The sequence below is a fragment of the Zea mays genome, chromosome 3 (assembly GCF_902167145.1).
Source record: "Zea mays cultivar B73 chromosome 3, Zm-B73-REFERENCE-NAM-5.0, whole genome shotgun sequence".
NCBI lineage: Eukaryota > Viridiplantae > Streptophyta > Magnoliopsida > Poales > Poaceae > Zea > Zea mays.
Genome location: NC_050098.1, coordinates 18,112,364 through 18,127,514, shown reverse-complemented (window position 1 = coordinate 18,127,514; position 15,151 = coordinate 18,112,364).

Below are 15,151 nucleotides of genomic sequence, written 5' to 3'. Positions count from 1 at the left end.
CAGCGGCGATAATTCTCCGCGCGATGCCGGAGCCATCAACCACCGAGGGGCGGCGTATCCAGGGAGAGCTCAAGAATTTCCTGGAGGATGTCGCGGTCCTACGGGCCGAAAGCTCTGCCTCCCGAAGGCAGGGGTACCCCTCAGAGCATCACGCCGCGACTTCCCAATTCATGCGGGAAGCCTCGGACCATACCGGGCGCACGCGCAACACGGCGCCTGCGGCCCTGGGTCGCCTCGACAACAAGCACCACCACCGCAACCGTCGGACTCACCTCGACGAGAGGGTGCGCCGAGGCTACCACCCCAGGCGTGGGGGACGCTACGACAGCGGGGAGGATCGGAGTCCCTCGCCCGAACCACCCGGTCCGCAGGCTTTCAGCCGAGCCATACGACGGGCGTCGTTCCCGACCCGGTTCCGAACCCCGACTACTATCACAAAGTACTCGGGGGAGACGAGGCCAGAACTGTGGCTCGCGGACTACCGGCTGGCCTGCCACCTAGGTGGAACGGACGATGACAACCTCATAATCCGCAACCTCCCCCTGTTCCTCTCCGACACCGCTCGAGCCTGGCTGGAGCATTTGCCTCTGGGGCAGATCTCCAACTGGGACGACCTGGTCCAAGCCTTCGCCGGCAACTTCCAGGGGACGTACGTGCGCCCTGGGAACTCCTGGGATCTCCGAAGCTGCCGCCAGCAGCCGGGAGAGTCTCTCCGGGACTACATCCGGCGATTCTCGAAGCAGCGCACTGAGCTGCTCAATGTTACCGACTCGGATGTCATCGGCGCGTTCCTTGCCGGCACCACCTGTCGCGACCTGGTGAGCAAGCTGGGTCGCAAGACCCCCACCAGGGCGAGCGAGCTGATGGACATCGCCACCAAGTTCGCCTCAGGCCAGGAGGCGGTTGAGGCCATCTTCCGGAAGGACAAGCAGCCCCAGGGCCGCCAGCCGGAGGATGTCCCCGAGGCGTCCACACAGCGCGGCACCAAGAAGAAAGGCAAGAAGAAGTCGCAAGCGAAACGCGACACCGCCGATGCGGACCTTGTCGCCGCTGCTGAGTACAAGAACCCTCGGAAACCTCTCGGGGGCGCCAATCTCTTCGACAAGATGCTCAAGGAGCCGTGCCCCTATCATCAGGGGCCCGTCAAGCACACCCTTGAGGAATGTGCCATGCTTCGGCACCACTTTCACAGGGTCGGGCCACCTGCGGATGGTGGCAGGGCCCGCGATGACAATAAGAAGGAAGATCACAAGGCAGGAGAGTTCCCCGAGGTCCACGCCTGCTACATGATCTACGGTGGGCAAGTGGCGAACGCCTCGGCTCGGCACCACAAACAAGAGCGTCGGGAGGTCTGCTCGGTAAAGGTGGCGGCGCCAGTCTACCTAGATTGGTCCGACAAGCCCATCACCTTCGACCAGGGCGACCATCCCGACCGCGTGCCGAGCCTGGGGAAATACCCGTTCGTTGTCGACCCCGTCATCGGCAACGTCAGGCTCACCAAGGTCCTCATGGACGGAGGCAGCAGCCTCAACATCATCTATGCCGAGACCCTCAGGCTCCTGCGGATCGATCTGTCCTCGGTCCAGGCAGGCATGGCGCCTTTTCACGGGATCATTCCCGGGAAACGCGTCCAACCCCTCGAACAAATCGATCTACCCGTCTGCTTCGGGACTCCCTCCAACTTCCGAAGGGAAACCCTCACGTTCGAGGTAGTCGGATTCCGAGGAACCTACCATGCGGTGTTGGGGAGGCCATGCTACGCCAAGTTCATGGCCGTCCCCAACTACACCTACCTCAAGCTCAAGATGTTGGGCCCCAACGGGGTCATCACCGTCGGCCCCACGTACCGACACGCGTACGAATGCGACGTGGAGTGCGTGGAATACGCCGAGGCCCTCATCGCCGACCTGGAGAGCCTCTCCAAGGAGGCGCCAGACGTGAAGCGCCATGCCGGCAACTTTGAGCCAGCGGAGACGGTTAAGTCCGTCCCTCTCAACCCCAGCAACGACGCCTCCAAGCAGATCCGGATCGGCTCCGAGCTCGATCCCAAATAGGAAGCAGTGCTTATCGACTTTCTCCGCGCAAACGCCGACGTTTTCGCGTAGAGTCCCTCGGATATGCCCGGCATACCGAGGGATGTCGCCGAGCACTCGCTGGATATCCGAGCTGGAGCCCGACCTGTGAAGCGGCCTCTGCGTCGGTTCGACGAAGAAAAGCGCAGAGCCATTGGCGAGGAGATCCACAAGCTAATGGCGGCAGGGTTCATCAAAGAGGTATTCCATCCCGAATGGCTTGCCAACCCCGTGCTTGTGAGAAAGAAAGGAGGGAAATGGCAGATGTGTGTAGACTACACTGGTCTAAACAAAGCATGTCCAAAAGTTCCCTACCCTCTGCCTCGCATCGATCAAATCGTGGATTCCACTGCTGGGTGCGAAACCCTGTCTTTCCTCGATGCCTACTCAGGGTATCACCAAATCAGGATAAAAGAGTCCGACCAGCTCGCGACTTCTTTCATCACACCCTTCGGCATGTACTGCTATGTTACCATGCCGTTCGGTTTGAGGAATGCGGGTGCGACATACCAGAGGTGCATGAACCACGTGTTCGGTGAACACATTGGTCGAACGGTCGAGGCCTACGTCGATGACATCGTAGTCAAGACGAGGAAAGCCTCCGACCTCCTTTCCGACCTTGAAACGACATTCCGGTGTCTCAAGGCGAAAGGCATAAAGCTTAATCCCGAGAAGTGCGTCTTCGGGGTCCCCCGAGGCATGCTCTTGGGGTTCATCGTCTCCGAGCGGGGCATCAAGGCCAACCCGGAGAAAATCGCGGCCATCACCAGCATGGGGCCCATCAAGGACTTGAAAGGCGTACAGAGGGTCACGGGATGCCTTGCGGCTCTGAGCCGTTTCATCTCGCGCCTCGGCAAAAGAGGCCTGCCCCTGTACCGCCTCTTAAGAAAGGCCGAGTGCTTCACTTGGACCCCCAAGGCCGAGGAGGCCCTCGGGAACCTAAAGGCGCTCCTCACAAACGCGCCTATCTTGGTGCCCCCCGCGGCCGGAGAAGCCCTCTTGATCTACGTCGCCGCTACCACTCAGGTGGTCAGTGCCGCGATCGTGGTTGAGAGAGGAGAAGAGGGGCATGCATTGCCCGTCCAGAGGCCAGTCTACTTCATCAGTGAGGTACTGTCCGAGACCAAGATCCGCTACCCACAAATTCAGAAGCTGCTGTACGCGGTGATCCTGACGCGGCGGAAGTTGCGACACTACTTCGAGTCTCATCCGGTGACTGTGGTGTCATCCTTCCCCCTGGGGGAGATCATCCAGTGCCGAGAGGCCTCGGGTAGGATTGCAAAGTGGGCGGTGGAAATCATGGGCGAGACAATCTCGTTCGCCCCTCGGAAGGCCATCAAGTCCCAAGTCTTGGCGGACTTTGTGGCTGAATGGGCCGATATCCAGTTCCCAACGGTTCCGATCCAACCGGAACTCTGGACCATATTTTTCGACGGGTCGCTGATGAAGACAGGGGCAGGCGCGGGCCTGCTCTTCATCTCGCCCCTCGGGAAGCACCTACGCTACGTGCTACGCCTCCACTTCCCGGCGTCCAACAATGTGGCCGAGTACGAGGCTCTGGTCAACGGGTTGCGCATCGCCATCGAGCTAGGGGTCCGACGCCTCGACGCTCGAGGTGATTCGCAGCTCGTCATCGACCAAGTCATGAAGAACTCCCACTGCCGCGACCCAAAGATGGAAGCCTACTGCGATGAGGTTCGGCGCCTGGAAGACAAGTTCTACGGGCTCGAGCTCAACCACATCGCCCGATGATACAACGAGACTGCGGACGAGCTGGCTAAGATAGCCTCGGGGCGGACAACGGTCCCCCCGGACGTCTTCTCCCGAGACCTGCATCAACCCTCTGTCAAGACCGACGACGCGCCCGAACCCGAGAAAGCCTCGGCTCAGCCCGAGGCACCCTCGGCCCAGCCCAAGGTACCCTCGGCTCAGCCCGAGGCACCCTCGGCTTAGCCCGAGGCATCCTCGGCTTAGCCCGAGGTATCCTCGGCTCAGCCCGAGGCCCCCTCGGCCCCCGAGGGTGAGGCACTGCGCGTCGAGGAGGAGCAGAGCGGGGTCACGCCTAATCGAAACTGGCAGACCCCGTACCTGCACTATCTCCACCGAGGAGAGCTACCCCTCGACCGAGCCGAAGCTCGGCGGTTGGCGCGACGCGCCAAGTCGTTCGTCTTGCTGGGGGACGGGAAGGAGCTCTACCACCGCAGCCCCTCAGGCATCCTCCAGCTGTGCATATCCATCGCTGAAGGCCAGGAGCTCTTGCAAGAAATACACTCAGGGGCTTGCGGCCATCACGCAGCGCCTCGAGCCCTTGTTGGAAACGCCTTCCGACAAGGTTTCTACTGGCCGACCGCGGTGGCCGACGCCACTAGGATTGTCCGCACCTGCGAAGGGTGTCAGTTCTACGCGAGGCAGACACACTTGCCCGCCCAGGCTCTGCAGACGATACCCATCACCTGGCCGTTTGCTGTGTGGGGTCTGGACCTCGTCGGTCCCTTGCAGAAGGCACCCAGGGGCTACACGCACCTGTTGGTCGCCATCGACAAATTCTCCAAGTGGATCGAGGTCAGACCCCTAAACAGCATCAGGTCCGAACAGGCGGTGGCATTCTTCACCAACATCATCCATCGCTTTGGAGTCCCAAACTCCATCATCACCGACAACGGCACCCAGTTCACTGGCAGAAAGTTACTGGACTTCTGCGAAGACCACCACATCCGGGTGGACTGGGCCGCCGTGGCTCACCCCATGACGAATGGGCAAGTAGAGCGTGCCAACGGCATGATTCTACAAGGACTCAAGCCATGGATCTACAACGACCTCAACAAGTTCGGCAAGCGATGGATGAATGAACTCCCCTCGGTGGTCTGGCGTCTGAGGACGACGCCGAGCCGAGCCACGGGCTTCACACCGTTCTTTCTAGTCTATGGGGCCGAGTGTTCCCCATCCGAGGGCTCGGAAGGTGGAAAGACACGATGCATAGGGGAGCGCGAAGACATGGTTGCCTTTCAAGGGGGTCACCCTCCTTTTTAAAGGCAACTCTCCCCACTTGCGTCCTCAGCCATCGCGGGCTGAGTCTTCTCCAACACTACTGATCAAGGGTTCGTAGGCTGGCCCTCGAAGGGTTCACAGCCGCCTCAGACGCAGAGCGAGGGATGACCCTGGGTACGTTCGATACATAACCAAGGCTTGGGCTACGCTCCCGAGGTACCCTAGGACATTTCCGAGACCAGCGGGAACGATCTTGTAACGGAATCCCATCAGAGGGAGGCATCGAGCCCTCGGACCCCGTCAAAAGGGGACCGGGTCCGACAGATCACCCGCAGGTACTTTTGGAGCGCGCCTCCGGGCCTCTAGCCGACCCCTAACAAATGGGGCACGGGTGTTGAAAGTTGCCTAGAGGGGGGGTGAATAGGGCGAAACTGAAATTTACAAATATAAACACAACTACAAGCCGGGTTAGCGTTAGAAATATAATCGAGTCCGAGAGAGGGCGTGAAAACAAATCGCAAGCAAATAATGAAGTGAGACACGAGGATTTGTTTTACCGAGGTTCGGTTCTCTCAAACCTACTCCCCGTTGAGGAGGCCACAAAGGCCGGGTCTTTTTCAACCCTTTCCCTCTCTCAAACGGTCCCTCGGACCGAGTGAGCTTTTCTTCTTCTCAATCAAACGGGAACAAAAACTTCCCCACAAGGGCCACCACACAATTGGTGCCTCTTGCCTTGGTTACAATTGAGTTTTGATCACAAGAACAAGTGAGAAAGAAAGAAAGCGATCCAAGCGCAAGAGCTCAAAAGAACACGGCAAATCTCTCTCGCTAGTCACTAAAGGCTTGAGTGGAATTGGAGAGGATTTGATCTCTTTTGGTGTGTCTAGAATTGAATGCAAGAGCTCTTGTAGTAGTTGAGAGGTGGAAAACTTGGATTCAATGAATGGTGGGGTGGTTGGGGTATTTATAGCCCCAACCACCAAACTTGACCGTTGGCAGGGCTGTCTGTTCGATGGCGCACCGGACAGTCCGGTGCACACCGGACAGTCCGGTGCCCCCTGCCACGTCATCACTGCCGTTGGATTCTGACCGTTGGAGCTTCTGACATGTGGGCCCGCCTGGGTGTCCGGTGCACACCGGACAGGTACTGTTTGCTGTCCGGTGTGCCAGTATGGGCGCGCCTGTCTTCTGCGCGCGCAGAGCGCGCATTAAATGCGCGGCAGAGAGCCGTTGGCGTGGAGGTAGCCGTTGCACTGGAGTCGCACCGGACAGTCCGGTGCACACCGGACAGTCCGGTGATTTTTAGCGGACTAGCCGTTGGCGATTCCCGAAGCTGGCGAGTTCCTGAGGCCGCTCCTCCTTGGCGCACCGGACACTGTCCGGTGTACACCGGACAGTCCGGTGAATTATAGCGCGAGTGCCTCTGGAAATTCCCGAAGGTGGCGAGTTTGAGTCTGAGTCCCCCTGGTGCACCGGACATGTCCGGTGGCACACCGGACAGTCCGGTGCGCCAGACCAGGGGTGCCTTCGGTTGCCCCTTTGATCCTTTGTTGAATCCAAAACTTGGTCTTTTTATTGGCTGAGTGTGAACCTTTTTACACCTGTATAATCTATACACTTGGGCAAACTAGTTAGTCCAATTATTTGTGTTGGTCAATTCAACCACCAAAATTAATTAGGGACTAGGTGTAAGCCTAATTCCCTTTCAATCTCCCCCTTTTTGGTGATTGATGCCAACACAAACCAAAGCAAATATAGAAGTGCATAATTGAACTAGTTTGCATAATGTAAGTGTAAAGGTTGCTTGCAATTGAGCCAATATAAATACTTACAAGATATGCATGGATTGTTTCTTTCTTATATAACATTTTGGACCACGTTTGCACCACATGTTTTGTTTTTGCAAACTCTTTTGTAAATCTTTTTCAAGGTTCTTTTGCAACTGGTCAAAGGTAAATGAATAGGATTTGCAAAGCATTTTCGAGATTTGAAATTTTCTCCCCCTGTTTCAAATGCTTTTCCTTTGACTTAACAAAACTCCCCCTAAAGGAGATCCACCTCTTAGTGTTCAAGAGGGTTTTGATATACATTTTTGAAAAACTGATTTTCTCCTCCTTTTGAACACAATAGGATATCAATTGATAAATACTCTTGGAAAGCACTATATTTTTGAAATTGGTGGTGGTGCGGTCCTTTTGCTTTGGGCTCTTACTTTCTCCCCCTTTGGCATTAATCGCCAAAAACGGAATCATTAGAGCCCATTAAGTACTATCTTCCCCTTTGGTCATAAGTAAATGAGTTAAGATTATACCAAAGACGAAGTCCGGTCCTTTTGCTTTGGGCTTTAACTTTCTCCCCCAAAGACAAGGTCCTTTTCTTGGAGCGATGGCGAAGGATGAGTAGTAGAGTGGAGTGGAAGCCTTGTCTTCGCCGAAGACTCCAATTCCCTTTCAATATACCTATGACTTGGTGTGAAATGGACTTGAAAAACACATTAGTCATAGCATATGAAAGAGATATGATCAAAGGTATATAAATGAGCTATGTGTGCAATCTAGCAAAAGAAATTGCGCGAATCAAGAATATTGAGCTCATGCCTAAGTTTGGTAAAAGTTTGTTCATCAAGAGGCTTGGTAAAGATATCAGCTAATTGATCTTTAGTGTTAATATAAGAAATCTCGATATCTCCCTTTTGTTGGTGATCCCTAAGAAAATGATACCGAATGGCTATGTGCTTAGTGCGGCTATGCTCGACGGGATTGTCGGCCATTTTGATTGCACTCTCATTATCACATAGCAAAGGGACTTTGGTTAATTTGTAACCATAGTCCCGCAGGGTTTGCCTCATCCAAAGCAATTGCGCGCAACAATGACCTGCGGCAATGTACTCGGCTTCGGCGGTGGAAAGAGCGACCGAATTTTGCTTCTTTGAAGCCCAAGACACCAGGGATCTTCCCAAGAACTGGCAAGTCCCCGATGTGCTCTTCCTGTTAATCTTGCACCCTGCCCAGTCAGCATCAGAATAACCAATTAAATCAAAAGTGGATCCCCGAGGGTACCAAAGGCCAAACTTAGGTGTATAAGCCAAATATCTCAAGATTCGTTTTACGGCCGTAAGGTGTGATTCCTTAGGGTCGGATTGGAATCTTGCACACATGCAAACGGAAAGCATAATGTCCGGTCGAGATGCACATAAATAAAGCAATGAACCAATCATCGACCGGTATACCTTTTGATTCACGGACTTACCTCCCGTGTCGAGGTCGAGATGCCCATTGGTTCCCATGGGTGTCTTGATGGGCTTGGCATCCTTCATCCCAAACTTGTTTAGAATGTCTTGAGTGTACTTCGTTTGGCTGATGAAGGTGCCCTCTTGGAGTTGCTTTACTTGGAATCCTCAGAAATACTTCAACTCCCCCATCATAGACATCTCGAATTTCTGTGTCATGATCCTACTAAATTCCTCACAAGTAGATTCGTTAGTAGACCCAAATATGATATCATCAACATAAATTTGGCATACAAACAAATCATTGTCAAGAGTTTTAGTGAAGAGTGTAGGATCGACCTTGCCGACTTTGAAGCCATTAGCGATAAGGAAATCTCTAAGGCATTCATACCATGCTCTTGGGGCTTGCTTGAGCCCATAAAGCGCCTTAGAGAGCTTATAGACATGGTTAGGATACTCACTGTCTTCAAAGCCGGGAGGTTGCTCAACATAGACCTCTTCCTTGATTGGTCCGTTGAGGAAGGCACTTTTCACGTCCATTTGATAAAGCTTAAAGCCATGGTAAGTAGCATAGGCCAATAATATGCGAATTGATTCAAGCCTAGCTACGGGTGCATAGGTTTCACCGAAATCCAAACCTTCGACTTGGGAGTATCCCTTGGCCACAAGTCGTGCTTTGTTCCTTGTCACCACACCATGCTCATCTTGCTTGTTGCGGAAGACCCATTTGGTTCCTACAACATTTTGGTTAGGACGTGGAACCAAATGCCATACCTCATTTCTAGTGAAGTTGTTGAGCTCCTCTTGCATCGCCACCACCCAATCCGAATCTTGGAGAGCTTCCTCTACCCTGTGTGGCTCAATAGAGGAAACAAAAGAATAATGTTCACAAAAATGGGCAACCCGAGATCTAGTAGTTACCCCCTTATGAATGTCGCCGAGGATGGTGTCGACGGGGTGATCTCGTTGGATTGCTTGGTGGACTCTTGGGTGTGGCGGCCTTTGTTCCTCTTCCTCCTTGTCTTCCTCATTTGCATCTCCCCCTTGATCATTGCTATTATCTTGAGGTGGCTCATTTGCTTGATCTTCTACTTCATCAACTTGAGCTTCATCCTCATTTTGTGTTGGTGGAGATGCTTGCGTGGAGGAGGACGGTTGATCTTGTGTTCTTGGAGACTCTTCGGGTTCCTTAGGACACACATCCCCAATGGACATGTTCCTTAGCGCTATGCATGGAGCCTCTTCATCACCTATCTCATCAAGATCAACTTGCTCTACTTGAGAGCCGTTAGTTTCATCAAACACAACGTCACATGAGACTTCAACTAGTCCAGTGGACTTGTTAAAGACCCTATATGCCCTTGTGTTTGAGTCATAACCAAGTAAAAAGCCTTCTACAGTCTTAGGAGCAAATTTAGATTTTCTACCTCTTTTAACAAGAATAAAGCATTTGCTACCAAAGACTCTAAACTATGAAATGTTGGGATTTTTACCGGTTAGGAGTTCATATGATGTCTTCTTGAGGATTCGGTGTAGATACAACCGGTTGATGGCGTAGCAAGCGGTGTTGACTGCCTCCGCCCAAAACCGATCCGAAGTCTTGTATTCATCAAGCATGGTTCTAGCCATATCCAATAGAGTTCGATTCTTCCTCTCCACTACACCATTTTGTTGTGGCGTGTAGGGAGAAGAGAACTCATGCTTGATGCCCTCCTCCTCAAGAAAGCCTTCGATTTGAGAGTTCTTGAACTCCGTCCCGTTGTCGCTTCTTATTTTCTTGATCCTTAAGCCGAACTCATTTTGAGCCCGTCTCAAGAATCCCTTTAAGGTCTCTTGGGTTTGAGATTTTTCCTGTAAAAAGAATACCCAAGTGAAGCGAGAATAATCATCCACTATTACAAGACAATACTTACTCCCGCCGATGCTTATGTAAGCAATCGGGCCGAATAGATCCATGTGGAGTAGCTCAAGCGGCCTGTCGGTCGTCATGATGTTCTTGTGTGGACGATGGGTGCCAACTTGCTTTCCGGCTTGGCATGCGCTACAAATCCTGTCTTTCTCAAAATGAACATTGGTTAGTCCCAAAATGTGTTCTCCCTTTAGAAGCTTGTGAAGATTCTTCATTCCAACATGGGCTAGTCGGCGGTGCCAGAGCCAACCCAAGTTAGTCTTAGCAACCAAGCAAGTGTCGAGTTCAGCTCTATCAAAATCTACCAAGTATAGCTGACCCTCTAACACTCCCTTAAACGCTATTGAATCATCACTTCTTCTAAAGACAGTAACACCTACATCAGTAAATAGACAGTTGTAGCCCATTTGACATAATTGGGATACGGAAAGCAAATTGTAATATAAAGAATCAACAAGAAAAACATTGGAAATAGAATGGTCAGGAGATATAGCAATTTTACCCAATCCTTTGACCAAACCTTGATTTCCATCCCCGAATGTGATAGCTCGTTGGGGATCTTGGTTTTTCTCATATGAGGAGAACATCTTTTTCTCCCCAGTCATGTGGTTTGTGCACCCGCTGTCGAGTATCCAACTTGAGCCCCCGGATGCATAAACCTACAAAACAAATTTAGTTCTTGACTTTAGGTACCCAAACTGTTTTGGGTCCTTTGGCATTAGAAACAAGAACTTTGGGTACCCAAACACAAGTCTTGGAGCCCTTGTGTTTGCCCCCAACAAACTTGGCAACGACCTTGCCGGATTTGTTAGTCAAAACATATGATGCATCAAAAGTCTTAAATGAAATGCTATGTTCATTTGATGCTTTAGGAATCTTCTTCTTAGGCAACTTGGCACGGGTTGGTTGCCTAGAACTAGATGTCTCACCCTTATACATAAAAGCATGATTAGGACCAGAGTGAGACTTCCTAGAATGAATTTTCCTAATTTTGTCCTCGGGATAACCGGCAGGGTATAAAATGTAACCCTCGTTATCCTGAGGCATGGGAGCCTTGCCCTTAACAAAATTTGACAATCTTTTAGGAGGGGCACTAAGTTTGACATTGTCTCCCCTTTGGTAGCCAATGCCATCCTTAATGCCAGGGCGTCTCCCATTATAAAGCATGCTACGAGCAAACTTAAATTTCTCATTCTCTAGGTTGTGCTCGGCAATTTTAGCATCTAGTTTTGCTATATGATCATTTTGTTGTTTAATTAAAGCCATATGATCATGAATAGCATCAATATCAACATTTCTACATCTAGTACAAATAGTGACATGCTCAATGGTAGATGTAGATGGTTTGCATGAATTAAGTTCAACAATCTTAGCACGAAGTATATCATTCTTATCTCTAAGATCGGCAATTGTAACTTTGCAAACATCAAAATCTTTAGCCTTAGCAATCAAATTTTCATTCTCTAATCTAAGGCTAGCAAGAGAAATGTTTAATTCTTCAATCTTAGCAAGCAAATCATCATTATTACCTCTAGGATTGGGAATTAAAACATTACAAACATGAGAATCAACCTTAGCATTTAAACTAGCATTTTCATTTCTAAGGTTGTCAATAATCTCATGGCAAGTGCTTAGCTCACTAGACAATTTTTCACATTTTTCAACTTGTAGAGCGTAAGCATTTTTAACCTTAACATGTTTTTTATTTTCCTTGATTAGGAAGTCCTCTTGGGAGTCCAAGAGATCATCCTTCTCATGGATGGCACTAATTAGTTCATTTAATTTCTCTTTTTGTTCCATGTTAAGGTTGGCAAAAAGAGTACGCAAATTATCTTCCTCACCACTAGCATTATCATCACTAGAAGACTCATATTTAGTGGAGGAGTTGGATTTAACCTTCTTCTTTTTGCCGTCCTTTGCCATGAGACACTTGTGGCCGACGTTGGGGAAGAGGAGTCCCTTGGTGACGGCGATGTTGGCGGCGTCCTCGTCGTCGGAGGAGTCGCTAGAGCTTTCGTCGGAGTCCCACTCCCGACAAACATGGGCATCGCCGCCCTTCTTCTTGTAGTATCTCTTCTTTTCTCTCCTCTTGCCCTTCTTGTCGTTATCCCTGTCACTGTCACTTGATAATGGACATTTAGCAATAAAGTGACCGGGCTTACCACACTTGTAGCAAACCTTCTTGGAGCGGGACTTGTAGTCTTTTCCTCTCCTTTGCTTGAGGATTTGGCGGAAGCTCTTGATGACGAGCGCCATTTCCTCATTGTCGAGCTTGGAGGCGTCTATTGGTTGTCGACTTGGTGTAGACTCCTCCTTCTTCTCCTCCGTTGCCTTGAATGCAACGGGTTGAGCTTCGGATGTGGTGGCATCATCAAGCTCGTTGATCTTCCTCGAGCCTTCGATCATGCACTCAAAACTCACAAAATTCCCGATAACTTCCTCGGGGGTCATTTTAGTATATCTAGGATTACCACGGATTAATTGAACTTGAGTAGGGTTAAGGAAAATAAGAGATCTTAGAATAACCTTAACCATCTCGTGGTCATCCCACTTTACGCTCCCGAGGTTGCGTACTTGATTCACCAAGGTCTTGAGCCGGTTGTACATGTGTTGTGGCTCCTCCCCTTTGCGAAGCCGGAACCGACCGAGCTCCCCCTCGATCGTTTCCCGCTTGGTGATCTTGGTGAGCTCGTCTCCCTCGTGCGCGGTTTTGAGCACATCCCAAATCTCCTTGGCGCTCTTCAACCCTTGTACTTTGTTATACTCCTCTCTACTTAGAGAGGCAAGGAGTATTGTTGTTGCTTGAGAGTTGAAGTGCTCTATTTGGGCCACCTCATCCTCATCATAGTCCTCATCCCCTACTGACGGTACCTGTGCACCAAACTCAACAACATCCCATATACTTTTGTGGAGCGAGGTTAGATGAAATCGCATTAAATCGCTCCACCTAGCGTAATCTTCACCATCAAAAGTTGGTGGTTTGCCTAATGGGACGGAAAGTAAAGGTGTATGTTTGGAAATGCGAGGGTAGTGTAGGGGGATCTTACTATACTTCTTGCGCTCTTGGCGCTTAGAAGTGACGGAGGGCGCATCGGAGTCGGAGGTCGATGTTGATGAAGTGTCGGTCTCGTAGTAGACCACTTTCCTCATCCTCTTGTGCTTGTCGCCTTTCCGATGCGGCTTGTGGGAAGAAGATTTTTCCTTCTTCTCTTTGTGGTGAGAAGAGGAAGACTTTTTCTCCTTTCGTTTGGAGGAGTCCTTCTTCTTCTCCTTCCTCTTGGTGCGGGACTCTTCCGATGAAGTGCTCCCGTGGCTTGTAGTGGGCTTTTCGCCGGTCTCCATCTCCTTCTTGGCGTGATCTCCCGACATCACTTCGAGCGGTTAGGCTCTAATGAAGCACCGGGCTCTGATACCAATTGAAAGTTGCCTAGAGGGGGGGTGAATAGGGCGAAACTGAAATTTACAAATATAAACACAACTACAAGCCGGGTTAGCGTTAGAAATATAATCGAGTCCGAGAGAGGGCGTGAAAACAAATCGCAAGCAAATAATGAAGTGAGACATGAGGATTTGTTTTACCGAGGTTCGGTTCTCTCAAACCTACTCCCCGTTGAGGAGGCCACAAAGGCCGGGTCTTTTTCAACCCTTTCCCTCTCTCAAACGGTCCCTCGGACCGAGTGAGCTTTTCTTCTTCTCAATCAAACGGGAACAAAAACTTCCCCACAAGGGCCACCACACAATTGGTGCCTCTTGCCTTGGTTACAATTGAGTTTTGATCACAAGAACAAGTGAGAAAGAAAGAAAGCGATCCAAGCGCAAGAGCTCAAAAGAACACGGCAAATCTCTCTCGCTAGTCACTAAAGGCTTGAGTGGAATTGGAGAGGATTTGATCTCTTTTGGTGTGTCTAGAATTGAATGCAAGAGCTCTTGTAGTAGTTGAGAGTTGGAAAACTTGGATTCAATGAATGGTGGGGTGGTTGGGGTATTTATAGCCCCAACCACCAAACTTGACCGTTGGCAGGGCTGTCTGTTCGATGGCGCACCGGACAGTCCGGTGCACACCGGACAGTCCGGTGCCCCCTGCCACATCATCACTGCCGTTGGATTCTGACCGTTGGAGCTTCTGACATGTGGGCCCGCCTGGGTGTCCGGTGCACACCGGACAGGTACTGTTTGCTGTCCGGTGTGCCAGTATGGGCGCGCCTGTCTTCTGCGCGCGCAGAGCGCGCATTAAATGCGCGGCAGAGAGCCGTTGGCGTGGAGGTAGCCGTTGCACTGGAGTCGCACCGGACAGTCCGGTGCACACCGGACAGTCCGGTGATTTTTAGCGGACTAGCCGTTGGCGATTCCCGAAGCTGGCGAGTTCCTGAGGCCGCTCCTCCTTGGCGCACCGGACACTGTCCGGTGTACACCGGACAGTCCGGTGAATTATAGCGCGAGTGCCTCTGGAAATTCCCGAAGGTGGCGAGTTTGAGTCTGAGTCCCCCTGGTGCACCGGACATGTCCGGTGGCACACCGGACAGTCCGGTGCGCCAGACCAGGGGTGCCTTCGGTTGCCCCTTTGCTCCTTTGTTGAATCCAAAACTTGGTCTTTTTATTGGCTGAGTGTGAACCTTTTTACACTTGTATAATCTATACACTTGGGCAAACTAGTTAGTCCAATTATTTGTGTTGGTCAATTCAACCACCAAAATTAATTAGGGACTAGGTGTAAGCCTAATTCCCTTTCAGGTGTCCACTCGGATTACCCGTCAGCAGCTCACTGGAGACACCATGTCCGGCGCCCTCCAAGGACAGCATGGCGCTTCTCCCCCCTCCTCCTTGCGGAAAGGCGACGCAGGGGCGTATGTAAAAAAGTCGAGTATGTCCTTGACCGTCCTCTCGCTCTGTGCAGGGGCTCGGGGGCTGCTCTCGCAAACCTGGCTCCGGCCAAACCGTTGACAGCGTCAACAT